General features: G+C 52.8%; 1 protein-coding gene across 7 annotated transcripts in view; it reads left to right on the top strand.

The window, feature by feature from the left end:
• The window catches only part of ADGRB2 (adhesion G protein-coupled receptor B2), a 162857-nt gene that overhangs the window by 50098 nt on the left and 99981 nt on the right, over positions 1-12778 (top strand). For 6 of the 7 annotated variants that reach the window (XM_050932414.1, XM_050932413.1, XM_050932412.1 and 3 more), the window contains exon 1: positions 12192-12496. The exons of the other annotated variant lie outside the window; for it this stretch is intronic. The gene's annotated coding sequence lies outside the window, so the exon portion shown is untranslated. Of the gene's footprint in view, positions 1-12191; positions 12497-12778 lie in introns of those variants that run through there. 7 annotated transcript variants of the gene reach the window in all.

The raw sequence follows: 12778 nt of genomic DNA, 5'->3' as shown, positions 1-12778 counted from the left end.
AGCTATGCCAACTTAAACCCCAGTGTAGACACAGCTATGTCCACGGAAGAATGCTCTGTCAATGTAGCTGTTGTTGCTTGGGGAGGTGGGGCTCCCACACCGACGGAAAAGCCTCTTTCATTGTAGGCTGCATCTACAGTGGTGCTGATGAGCAATGAGATGCTTGGATACTAAATCAGCGAGGGCCGCGAGGAAGCCTAGATACACAGGGTCAAAGGGCTCACCTCACTGACTTGTCTGCCTTGGAAAGAAAGAAGGCTGAGTTGACTCTTGCCTGATTTGATGGGCGTAGGTCAAGGTATGCGAGGGAGGTTTGAGTGCGGGGTAGCAGGGACCAAGTGGCCAGGTAGTGCACAGCACCCTTATGCAGTCTAGATTTACACCCCTTCTTGGTAGGCAGGTAGCGTTTTATGCCCGGGTAGCGTTTTATAACCGCTTTGCACAGGCGGGAATGACTATGAGGCGCTGGGCCACAGAGAATCAGGCTCATAGACGCATCCTGTGATCCAGTCCCTAGATGCAGATACAGCCCCATGCTGACAATAAGGGGGGGTTCCTAAGGAAATCAGTGGGCCACCTTGCGATTGAGCAAACCGGTGCCTAGGACTGTATTACTCTGTCCCAGCCGGCACCCAGATTGGGCCCGTCCCACTTTGATGCAGGCTGGAACAGAGCTGGAGAGAATCCGGGCTTTGGTGTACCTGGGAAACGGTCACAGGAAGGTTTCTCTGAAAGAAATCCCTTCAGTTGGAGGCTTGAAGGTGCATTTTCCCCCAGCGGTGAGCTCTGGGCTGCAGGGGGAAGGGAAAGGCTGCTCCTCCCAAACACTGGAGCAGCTAAAGCTTTGGTTTATTGCTTTGAAAATCTGCTGGATTTCTGCCTTAAATGTACAGCTCCAGCAACACAGAGCTGAAAAGATAACACTTCCCACCAAAGGCTTAAGCGGCGCTTGCTGCAGCCTTCATGTATATTAATTGAGATGAATATTTATGCAACCTTTCCTGCTCTCGAGCAGTGGCTTGTGTTGCAGACATGTTCTTTATCTGAATGATTCGTTCCTAGCACGGGCGAGAGAAAGGCTTAGATGTCCAGTCCGAGGTTGGATTTCTTCCCTTAGAGGCTAGGCGCTCCTGGTTTATTGCATTTTGGACTGCTGGAAATAGGTGTGTTGTGGGCTCTGGGACAAGCTGAAGAGAGAGAAGCAGGGGAATGAAAAAAGGAGCTGGGGGAAGATAAAAAGGGAGGGGGTTACTAGAGTGTTAGAGCAGAGAAATGGGTATCAAGACTCCTGGGTTCCTTCTGCCACTGACTTGTTGTGGGGGTTTGGGGGGAATCACTTCTCTCTCTGTGCCTTAGTTTTCCTGTCTGTAAAATGGGATGATAACACCGTCCTGCTCCCTGGGAGTGCTGTGGCATAGCTGAGGTTGGTAAAATAGTCCTTGATCCTTAGGTGAGAGACGGGGATATGAGAGAGAGAAGGCGAGTGAGGTAACGTCTTGTATTGAAGCAACTTCAGTGGGAGGAGAAGGACCAAGCTCCCAAGCTTCCAACCAGAGTGTCACAGCTAAACACAAGATTAAAAGGCGGCTACCACAACATGGCAAACCAAGACAGCGAGATGTTCTTAAACCCTGGAACGGCTCCAGGGAATTGAGGCAAATGAATCGTGACAAGCGGGAGCAAAGGTGACGGGTGAAGTTGGGCACCCCTTGGGATAACAATCTCCCCACACCCAGCCGAAGCGCGGCGCCAGCACCGAGAGCTTCATAAATCCCCCCCTTCTCGCTGCCAGCGATCGTAGCTATTTACGCGGCCCAGGGGCCTTAGCACCGCAGGCTCTCGGGAGGGAGAGCAGTGCCATTATCTCCCCTTTCCAAATGGGGAAACTGAGGTATGGATGGATGAGGTGATCTACTCAAGGCCAGACAGGGCCTCTGGCCAGTGCCCTAACCAGTAGACTCTCCTCCCCTCTAGGTATTATCTGCACCTTCCTGGACAGCACAGTAGGGATTTGTTAGCCTGCACTGCCCCCCCCCCCCGATTGCCTTTAATAGCAGGAGCTCTGCCCATGCCTGAATGAGGCTGCTAGAATCCCTCCGCGTTCACACCTAGTGTCTCTGCGCCGCTGTGTCCCACTCCCTATGGCCAGGCAAAATAGCTCCTTTTCCATCAAGCTTGAAGAAACATTCTTGCTTTGATAGACAAGCCACTTGGGTTTGGAAAGACGGGATCCTGTATACTGGCCTTGCTCGGGGGAGGAACTGTTGGGGCAGCAAAATGATCCATTGCCAGACACCCAGGCACTAGGGGTGAAATCCAGGTTCCACTGAAGTCTGCAGGGATTCTCAATCCAGGAGTCATGAACCCTGGGGCTGCAGACATGGATGGGGGGAGTTGGGACCCCCCCCTGCCCTGCCCGTATTGCTAAATGGGATTTTAAGGGGTGTCCTGGCTGGTGGGAGAGTGGTCCTGGTATGGAAAAGGCTGGACCCACTGCTAGAGTGAGGATAAGTAGCAGACATGCCCACGGTTGCCACCCTGTGCCTGCTCCAGCAGACACCAGGGGCCTTTTCCGTGGCCTTCAGTGGCACCAGCATCGGGCCCATAAGGTAACAAACAGAGCAAGAAGGGTCTTACTAAGGGCCTGATCCTGATTAATTTCTCTCCCTCCATGGCTCATCCTTGCTGGCAATGCCTGGAAAAAAAAATCCCCTCCATCCTGTGTGCACCCATCCCCCATGCTGTACATATCTCATTCTTTTCATCTCACCTGCTTGCTAAGTACTGCCAGCCTGTTAGTCATCTCTGTGGCTTGTGGCTGTGGTTAGCTGCAATCTCTCTGGCACCAAGGAAGCCTCGGCTGTAAATAGAGGGAATGTGCTACCGATAGCTCTGTCATTTGAGCCCGGTCCAGCCCAGTCTGTAGCGTAACTGCCTCCGTGTCCATCTGCATTAGCCCGTTTCACGGTCCCAGTTCTTCATTTAAAATCTGAATTGCCGGTTTCCCAGCACTGCCCCGCTGAGACAGTGTGAAAGTGGTTGGGGAGAACCAATGAGCCGGGGGTGGGGAGGAAGACACAAGGTGGGAGGCTGTAATGTGGGAGGGGCAGCCTTTCCGATGAGATGTAAAGCAAGTTCTGTCCGTGGGAAATAATTCAGGAGGCTGAAGGCACTTTTTGAAAGAGCAGGAGTGCAAACCTGGGGTCCGGGACTTATTGCAATTGGAGTAATTGCACCTTGTCTCCATATGCAGATTTATTTGCATACAGGGTTCTCTTGTAGCCTTGCCATGTGCTCTTAGGCCACACTTCAGGGAAGAACTAAACCACATGCTTAATTTTAAGCATGTGTTTAAGTCCCAGTGACATCAATGGACCTTAAGCATGTGCTTTAGTGAATTGGCAGCTTCATCAGCCGCCCGCCTTCATGCCAGAGGGGGATGCACACAAGTAGTGGGTTATGGGACTCCTCTGTACATTTGTGTGTCTGTTTGTTCAAAAAGTTTTCCAAACACTTTAGATCCTCTGTGCTGCAGCGCCTGCAACACACAAGCTGTTATCGCTACGTGAATTGTTATTCTTATCCTAGCCAGCCACGCGCTCGGCAAGCTGACCTCTCGAGTGAGGCAAACCACTTGGGAAGTGCTGGGGTGAAAGGTGCTGTAGAAATGTATGTCATGGTTGATATTTTATCCTAGCTAAGCAGGCGTACGACATAAACGGAGGGGTCCAGTCTCCCCGCTGATGTAAATCGGCAAAGCTCTGACTTTAATGCCAGGGAAAAGCGCTGGCTTCAGCAGAGCATTGCTGATTTCCACCAGCAGAGGATCTGGCCCGGAGGCGTGAATAATTCCCTTCAGGCCCGTTCTTGCGCTGTTTGTTTCCTTTCCCTTCAGCACAGAGGGCGGCAGCTTCAACGGCAGCCAGTTCTTCTGGTCATGCTGCACTTGGAAAGGAAATAAACCCTCCCCACCGCTGATATGTACTTTCCTGGCTTAAATGACGGTATTTATGTTACTCTGGAACCACTGGGGATACTGCTGTTGGATCGAGAACTGCAGCAGTGGTCCCTGATCCTTGACAAACACATAAATTGAAATTTATTCTAGGATATTTTCATATTACTGCTCCTCTGTTTAATGTGCACACTTGCACTTAAATGCCTTTGTTTCCCTTCATATTCCCCCTCCCCCACTGGAAAAAACAAAGCTTTAAATCGCCTTTCAGCTGACTTGTGGCCCATAGTGTAGAGCACTGCATGGAGGAGATGCACCAATTTGTATGCACCAACAGGCAGGGGAGTGGTAGTGACCGGGCATCGTAAATTTCTTTAAGGTGCCTTGCAGGACACCTTCATTGGGTCCTTATTACCTTTTTCCATTAAAACAGATAATCTTGCAAAACAAATCTCCCTTTTATTGCTGCGTTTGTTTCTTCATCCGTGCTATGTGGAGCAAAGTTTATGAAAAGAGATTCGAAGAGGAGGTTGCAATTGTTAGCGGGTGGAGAGGTTCTTGGGGTCTGCCCCATTATTGTTACGTCAACTGCAGTAGAGCGCAGAGAGGTCCCATCGGAGAGCGAGACCCCAGTTTGTTAGATGCTGACCTCTTCTGAAAATCTGGCTGCTTATTGCAGTGTCTAAAAGGGGGCTGAGTCCCAGATCCGCAAAGGTAGGTAATCAGTGGAAGTTAAGTATCAGAGGGGTAGCCGTGTTAGTCTGGATCGGTAAAAGCAGCAAAGAATCCTGTGGCACCTTATAGACTAACAGATGTTTTGGAGCATGAGCTTTTGTGGGTGAATACCCACTTCTTCAGATGCATGTGGTGGAAATTTCCAGGGGCAGGTATATATATGCTAGCAAGCAAGCTAGAGATAACGAGGTCAGTTCAATCAGGGAGGATGAGGCCCTGTTCTAGCAGTTGAGGTGTGAAAACCAAGAGAGGAGAAACTGGTTCTGTAGTTGGCAAGCCATTCACAGTCTTTGTTCAATCCTGAGCTGATGGTGTCAAATTTGCAGATGAACTGAAGCTCAGCAGTTTCTCTTTGAAGTCTGGTCCTGAAGTTTTTTTTGCTGCAGGATGGCCACCTTAAGGTCTGCAATAGTGTGGCCAGGGAGGTTGAAGTGCTCTCCTACAGGTTTTTGTATATTGCCATTCCTAATGTCTGATTTCCTCAGCTCTCGTCCACTCATGCCCCTTCTCTACCTACGCTACATTGATGACATCTTCATCATCTGGACCCATGGGAAGGAGACTCTGGAAAAATTCCATCACGATTTCAACAGCTTCCACCCCACCATCAACCTGAGCCTGGACCAATCTACACGGGAGGTCCACTTTCTTGACACCACGGTGCAAATAAGTGATGGTCACATTAACACCACCCTATATCGAAAACCTACCGACCGCTATGCCTACCTTCATGCCTCCAGCTTCCATCCCGGACACATCACACGATCCATTGTCTACAGCCAAGCACTGAGGTACAACGGCATCTGCTCTAACCCCTCAGACAGAGACCAACACCTACAAAATCTCCACCAAGCATTCTCAAAACTACAATACCCGCACGAGGAAATAAGGAAACAGATCAACAGAGCCAGACGTGTACCCAGAAGCCTCCTACTGCAAGACAAACCCAAGAAAGAAACCAACAGGACTCCACTGGCCATCACATACAGCCCCCAGCTAAAACCCCTCCAACGCATCATCAAGGATCTACAACCCATCCTGGACAATGATCCCACACTTTCACAGGCCTTGGGTGGCAGGCCAGTCCTTGCCCACAGACAACCTGCCAACCTGAAACATATTCTCACCAGTAACTGCACACCGCACCATAATAACTCTAGCTCAGGAACCAATCCATGCAACAAACCTCGATGCCAACTCTGCCCACATATCTACACCAGCGACACCATCACAGGACCTAACCAGACCAGCCACACCATCACTGGTTCATTCACCTGCACATCCACCAATGTAATATATGCCATCATATGCCAGCAATGCCCCTCTGCTATGTACATCGGCCAGACTGGACAGTCTCTACGGAAAAGGATAAATGGACACAAATCAGACATTAGGAATGGCAATATACAAAAACCTGTAGGAGAGTGTCACGGAGTGTGGGGGAGTCCGGCCCTGCACCCCTCTTCCTGGGACCCACAGTGACTCTCAGCCAGCCAGTAAAACAGAAGGTTTATTGGACAACAGGAACACAGGTTACAGCAGGGCTTGCAGGCACAGTCAGGACCCCTCCACCGAGTCCTTCTGGGCTTTCAGGGTGCTTGGATCCTAGCTAGGATACCCTGAATTCCACCCACGCAGCCCCAAGCCCAAACTCCAACTGCTTCCCTCCTGCCACTCCCTTCCTTTGTCCCCTTCCCGGGCAAAGGTGTTGACCTTTCCCCTCCCTTACCTAGCTCAGGTTACAGGCCCTGGCATCGTCCATCCCCTAAAGTCCTCCCCTGCTCTCCCACTCCCCACACAGACAGTCCCTACTGCATCACAGAGAGCACTTCAACCTCCCTGGCCACACTATTGCAGACCTTAAGGTGGCCATCCTGCAGCAAAAAAACTTCAGGACCAGACTTCAAAGAGAAACTGCTGAGCTTCAGTTCATCTGCAAATTTGACACCATCAGCTCAGGATTGAACAAAGACTGTGAATGGCTTGCCAACTACAGAACCAGTTTCTCCTCTCTTGGTTTTCACACCTCAACTGCTAGAACAGGGCCTCATCCTCCCTGATTGAACTGACCTCGTTATCTCTAGCTTGCTTGCTAGCATATATATACCTGCCCCTGGAAATTTCCACCACATGCATCTGAAGAAGTGGGTATTCACCCACAAAAGCTCATGCTCCAAAACATCTGTTAGTCTATAAGGTGCCACAGGATTCTTTGCTGCTTTTACAGTGGAAGTTAGGAGCCTACCTACCTTTGCGGATCTAGGCCTGAGTTCTTGAAACCTGGCCCCAACGAGCCAGGATTTCCATCAGCTCAGCTCCCATGGAGGTGGGCAGCTAAACGAGGGTTGGATTTTTAAAAGAACTTGGTATCCAGTGTGCTGAGCTCTTAGGAAAACCTGGCCCCTCCCTGGGTGCTGACCAGAGTTGGAGGGAGAAGAAATGGGTTTCCAGTTCCATGGCAATTTCTCAGATTTTGAAAAATTCTGGTTTGCACAGGGAGGAAACCAAGATATTCTGAAAGCTGTCAAGAAAAACCAGAGAGATCTGAGCTCCAGAATAACCAATAGCCCAGTGGGCCAGACACTCGCCTGCAAGGTAGGAAACTCAGGTGCAAGTCCCTGCTTCGTGTGATTCGGAACAGCGACCCGAACCTGGCTGTCCAACATGTCAGCAGGGCTGTTGATTGGTCTCTCTCTGGTTTGACCAGAAATTCCATCCTGGCCCCATGAAGCCTTCCTCACCGAAGTGGGATTGAATCTAGGACGTTCCCGTGACCAGACTGGGTTTCAACCAGTCAGCATTTTCTGATGTCCAAACAATCCTGACCAGCTCTGGTGCTGAAAATCCTGGTCTTGTCTTTCTGTCTGAGAGAGCCTGGGTGGCAAGTAAGCGGCACACGTTAATAGCAGAGCATTGCATGGAATTTGGATGGTGATGCGGGAACAAAGCAGGGTGGGGGCAAAAATCCCTCAGACCAGCGGCATCGGGGGGACACTGCTACATCTCACGTCTGCGTCCGTCTAGGAGTGCCCGCGTCATCCAGTGATGAGTGCTTTCGAAACGAGTGCAATGAATAAACAATAAAATCAATAAGAAATGCCCAGGCACCGAGGGGACCTGTGTAAACCTGGCTAGTGATTACTGCCTTAATGGACAGGTCCAATTTCCATTAGTCCTGCAAAGCCCTGATGTTACAACCTTTATAATCTCGGCTGCTGCTCTAATTATGCCCTTTGTGCCTCTCTGGTTACACTGGCTGTACAGTACCTTACAATTTGCATTAATTTGTTCATCGTGTGCTGCTGAGAACTTTAATTTTAGGAGGGGAGAGGAATGGATGAGTTGACAGGGGCTGGGAAGGTTATTGAGCCTTTCCTGTCTAGGTCACTAGTGGGAATTCAAGCCGCTGCTCTGTCAGGATGGAGCCCAGAGGGTGAGAGATGCTCTCCCTCCAGGCAGGAGATATTCCTTCCCTGGGAATTTCCTGGGGCTGCTCAAAGTCGAAGGCAAGACACTACGCTAGGTGGGCCCACACGTCTGATGCAGCCTGGCAGGTTCTAGTCATTGTCTAACAAGTTGCATGACCAGCGGCTCCTAGGAAATGAATTTGTGGGATTTCAGGCCGCACTTGGCAGTGTCCCCATCAAGCTAGTCACGCCAGGAGGAGGTGGTGGGGGTGATTTCCCTGCTGCCTCTGCTTCCCTTGCTCTGTAGGAAGAGAGGATGCTGGTCTCTGCAGTTGGCCTGCCAGGAGCGAGAAATTCCCTCCACGGCTGGTCCTAGGAGAGGGGTTTGCAATGGTTCTGAAACCAAGCTGGGACTCTGGAGCAAGCACCCCATTGTCCTGGTAACAGTGAGGATAGTGCAGGGCCCTTCCCGTGCCAAAAGCCACGGGTCCCTCCTCTGCCTGGCTAGGGGAGGGCGGGGGAGTGTCAGGAGGCAGAAATTAGCCTCCACGTCTAAGAACAGAAGGGAGGAGCCTGAGATCTGAGGCCCAATTCTCTCCTGGTGCAAGCTGGACCAGGTCCATTGACATTCTTGTGCCAGTTTGCACCAACAGGGAATTTGGTCCCTGGTCTTTTCTTGTGCTGTATTTCTATGTACATGCGGGGCATTGTGCCAGAGGCAAAAGTGAAGGCTTTGTGTTATCCTCATGCCCAAAGGCTCAGCACTTCCCTCCAGGAATACATGGGGTGAGGGCCTGATCCTGAATGGTGCTGAGCTCCCTGGCCTTGCACCACAGTCAGTAAGAGGGGAGGGTGCTCTGCCCTTCGTAGGACCAGGGTGCTAAGGGGGTGAACGTGAGCATGGATCAGGGACAAGAATCTCAATCCACTGGGCCGTGCCGTCAGCTCCCAGCTGCAGCCCTGGAGCGGAGCACACACAGACCACGCTGTACAATCACAGGCATTGCCTGCTGTGGTGTCATAATGCCTACTTACGGATGGATTTTTTTTTCAGTACAGAATGTGCACCAAATGAGCAAAGACCCTTGTACCTTGACTGAGGGATCATTAATGGTGAAGGCAAGCTGCAATTATCTGTGTGAAAGCGTATTTCTTCCGGGATATTCCCACGTACAATTATATTAATTGCAATGATCTGTATTTGGGTATATTTGTTATGGAGTATTTCCCATCTTAATGACTTTCTCATCAATGCAAAAGAAAGCATAACCTTCCCTGCCCCCAGTCAGTTCATCGTAGTTAGCTGCCTCCTAGGACTTGAAGGACCTCACAACCTTTCCTTCCCTGTGGCCTGCACCTTTGGCAGGCTTGTCCTCTAGTGATCCTGAGCTAGACGGGTCTCCGTCATGCTGCTAGCCAAGATCTGTGAAAAAACTGATTTAGTTGGGGCTTGATCCTGCTTTGAGCAGGGGGGTGGACTAGTTACCTCCTGAGATCCCTTGCAACCCTGATATTCTATGATTCTAGTAATGACCTGCCCTTTGTACACAGACCTCTTCACCCACCCGCCGGCTTGCCTGTCTTCTAGACACCCTTTATGCCACCACAACGGGGGAATCTGCTTGGCGCAAAGAGTGGCCAGTGACGACAGTGGTTAATCACTCCCTTGTCACTGACCCAACCAGCTTTTGATCTGCTAAGGCACCTGGTGTCATCTCTGAACAGGGCAGGGCAGCTGTGTGGCCAATCTCTCTAAATGGTTTTTTTCGAATGCCCAGCGATGCAGCTGCGGTCAACGTCAGACTGTCACAGATCCCTGACATGCGCCCACTGACTTACTTCGACGGCAGGCTACAGGCTCTCCACCTGGCTGATGCCAACATCATCAAATGACTGGGCACATTGTGCAGACGTTGAGAAAGACCAAACCCTGGGTAGGGCTCCCAAAGCTGGACAGGTCCAAAGGGGAGAGATGACCAGGTGCACAATAGGCCAAGAACCTCTCCCTGTCAAAATGTTAAGTTAGAGAAACCCACCAGTGTGGCCTCTCATCAGCCAGCAGGCTCGATGGGGAGGAGGGAGGCCTGGCTCCTGCTCTAAATGCTGTTTGAAGGATTTAAATGGTTGATTGCACCCTGTGAAGTGGAGAAGTACAGTTATCCCCATGGAGAGCTGGGGCACAGAACTTGACTAGCTCAAGATCACACAGGAAGCTGGTGGAGGGAGAAAAGAATCTTGAGTCCCTGCCTAGCACTCTAACCACTGTTCCAGCCTGTCTCTTGCCAGTACAGGGACCATGATACTATTGATCAGTTTGGATATTCTCCAGTAGAGGGCAGCAGTGCCCAGAAATCCCAGCTGTTTCTGTACGCCATGCCTTAATAGCGGTGCACGGGGTGTGACATGCCACAGAGGGAGTGCGGTTTTACTGTTCATCCTCCCGCTGCCTGTGAAATTACTGAGCGTTTCCCCTTGCCCAGCCGTCTAAGTGACCTGTTGCTGTTGGGCCGAGGTCACAAATGAAAGCGGTTTCAATCCGCTGGGGGAGAATCGCTCACACCGCAAAACCATCCAGCTGTGTGCCGTGAATAATCAACAGGGTTTGAATAGCATCGGCTGGGTAGCAAGCCCGGCAGATGAGATGGAGGGCTGGGAAGCTGCCAGCTGAGGAAGTCCTTGGAGATGATGGGGATCTGGCTGGGGATAAGGAATGGGAATCAGTCTAGTTTAAAGCCAGGCTGCTCCCCAGTGATGCTGTTGATGCTTGAGAGGTTTTTGGGCCCTGCTGCAGTGTGACTTCTGTCGCTCCATGTGGTCTGTGCTGAGTGGCCCAGGCACAATTCCTGGCACCCTCCTAGAAACATGCTTCCCGACTCCAGGCTAATTCCTGGCAGCCGGAACTCTGTGACCCTTGTCAGCATCCCCGCTGCAGGGCCGTGTCTTTGTCAGGGGATCGGATTTAGAATGATCACACAACACAAATGTGCACCTAGACATCACACTGATGCACACGGAGATGTTCAGTACATGTGCACACAACTCCGGGCATGCACACACCCCATGTGTGCACGCATTTCACCCTTGCACACCTACACACGTGATACAACACCTGTGTGCCTATCTAAGCACTCAGCACACCAGCTCTGCGCAGTTCACATTTACTCACCTGCGCGCAGCACATGTCAACACATCTGTGCCCCACAGCGCCCCCCCCAAAAAACTATGGGCACAGGCATCCTGTGTGCTCTCTACTTGCATAACCACACATGCTCCAGACCTCATGTGTCCATACATAATCTGCCTACATTGATCTGGGCCGTTAATAGTTACCCTCACCCCCCTCCCCCAACACATGTGGCCAAGCAAAGGCACAAGCCTAGACACATGGATGTGTGCACACACTACAACCGTGCACCCCCCAACACACTTGTGCCCCACAAAGCTCTCCATACCTGGGCACAGCTCCATGCACACTTTTGTGCGTGTGCGCGCACACACACCTGTGCACTGCAAACCTCTGCACACCTAGAGGTGCCTCCTCTTTATATGCACAGACATCCATGCAACACACCTGGGCACACCCCCTCGGCTCCTACAACACAGCGGTGCCCGTGTACACGCCCCCCGCCCCACCTAGGAGCAGAACCTGTCAGCAATCAGGCTGGGGAGGGAGGGGGAAAGGACCCCCTCCCCCCCCGCGGCTATAGTCCCTGCAGCGAACATGCCAGGGTCACCTTAAATCCTGCTGCCCCCTTAGCAGGGCAGGGAGCGAACTCTGCAGCCCGGGAGCAGGGGAAGAGGAGGAGCAGGGATGCACCAGCCAGGTCCCGGCATCTCCCCCGCGCCCAGCCTCCCCCTGCGCCCCGGGCACCCCCCGGCTCTGCAGTGAGCTGCCCGGGGCCTCCTTAAAGCCTGGGACTCGCCTCCCCAACGCTCCCCCCCTTACCGCGCAAGCTCCCCAGCCCCATGCCCGGCGCTGCCGCTGTCACACAGCCCGGCGCGAGCCGCATGCCGCAAGTGCCCGCCCGCCAGCCGCCCCAGCCCTGCTGCAGGGAGCCGGGGCCAGGGGCCCGCCCGCCGGAGGATGCAACCCCGGGCTCCGGGCGCCGACAGCGGCTGCAGCCGCCTCCAGCGTGGAGCCCCCCGCAGGGTGGGGGCGCGCGGCCAGTAGCGGGGGGACGCTGTGCGGAGGAGGGGTTTTTAATCGTGCCCCCCTCATTTCACACTGGGGGGGGAGAAGATCGGAGCGAGCCGCTGCGTCGCACGGAGCCCTCCCCGCACGGCCGGGGGCGCGTTCTCCCCCCTTCCCCAGCCACAGGCCGGCTCCCAGGGATGGCAAACTTCAGCTGCTCGGGCGCCTCGTCTTGCAAGGGCTTAAAGTACTGCTAGCAGAGATCAGGTGAGGGGGGGGAGCGCGCGTGGGGCCCCCCGGCCCCGCGGGGGGAGCGGGCTGCAAAGAGTTAACCCTCAGTGGCATGCCACCAAACTGTCCGCCTCCACCCCCAGCCCCCAGACAGCAGGCGGCCGCCATCACGCCCACTACTCAACTTCGTAACGATCGCAATGAGAGGCTGCCGCGATTTATTGCGGAATAAAGCTTCCCCCCCCCGCTGCTCTCCACCGCCCCCCTTCCTCGGGACTCGCTGGGCACGGGATGCACAGAGCTCGCGGCGTGCAGAGA

The sequence above is a fragment of the Gopherus flavomarginatus genome, chromosome 22, assembly GCF_025201925.1.
Source record: "Gopherus flavomarginatus isolate rGopFla2 chromosome 22, rGopFla2.mat.asm, whole genome shotgun sequence".
Lineage (NCBI taxonomy): Eukaryota > Metazoa > Chordata > Testudines > Testudinidae > Gopherus > Gopherus flavomarginatus.
This window is presented reverse-complemented; position numbering and strand designations above follow the sequence as displayed.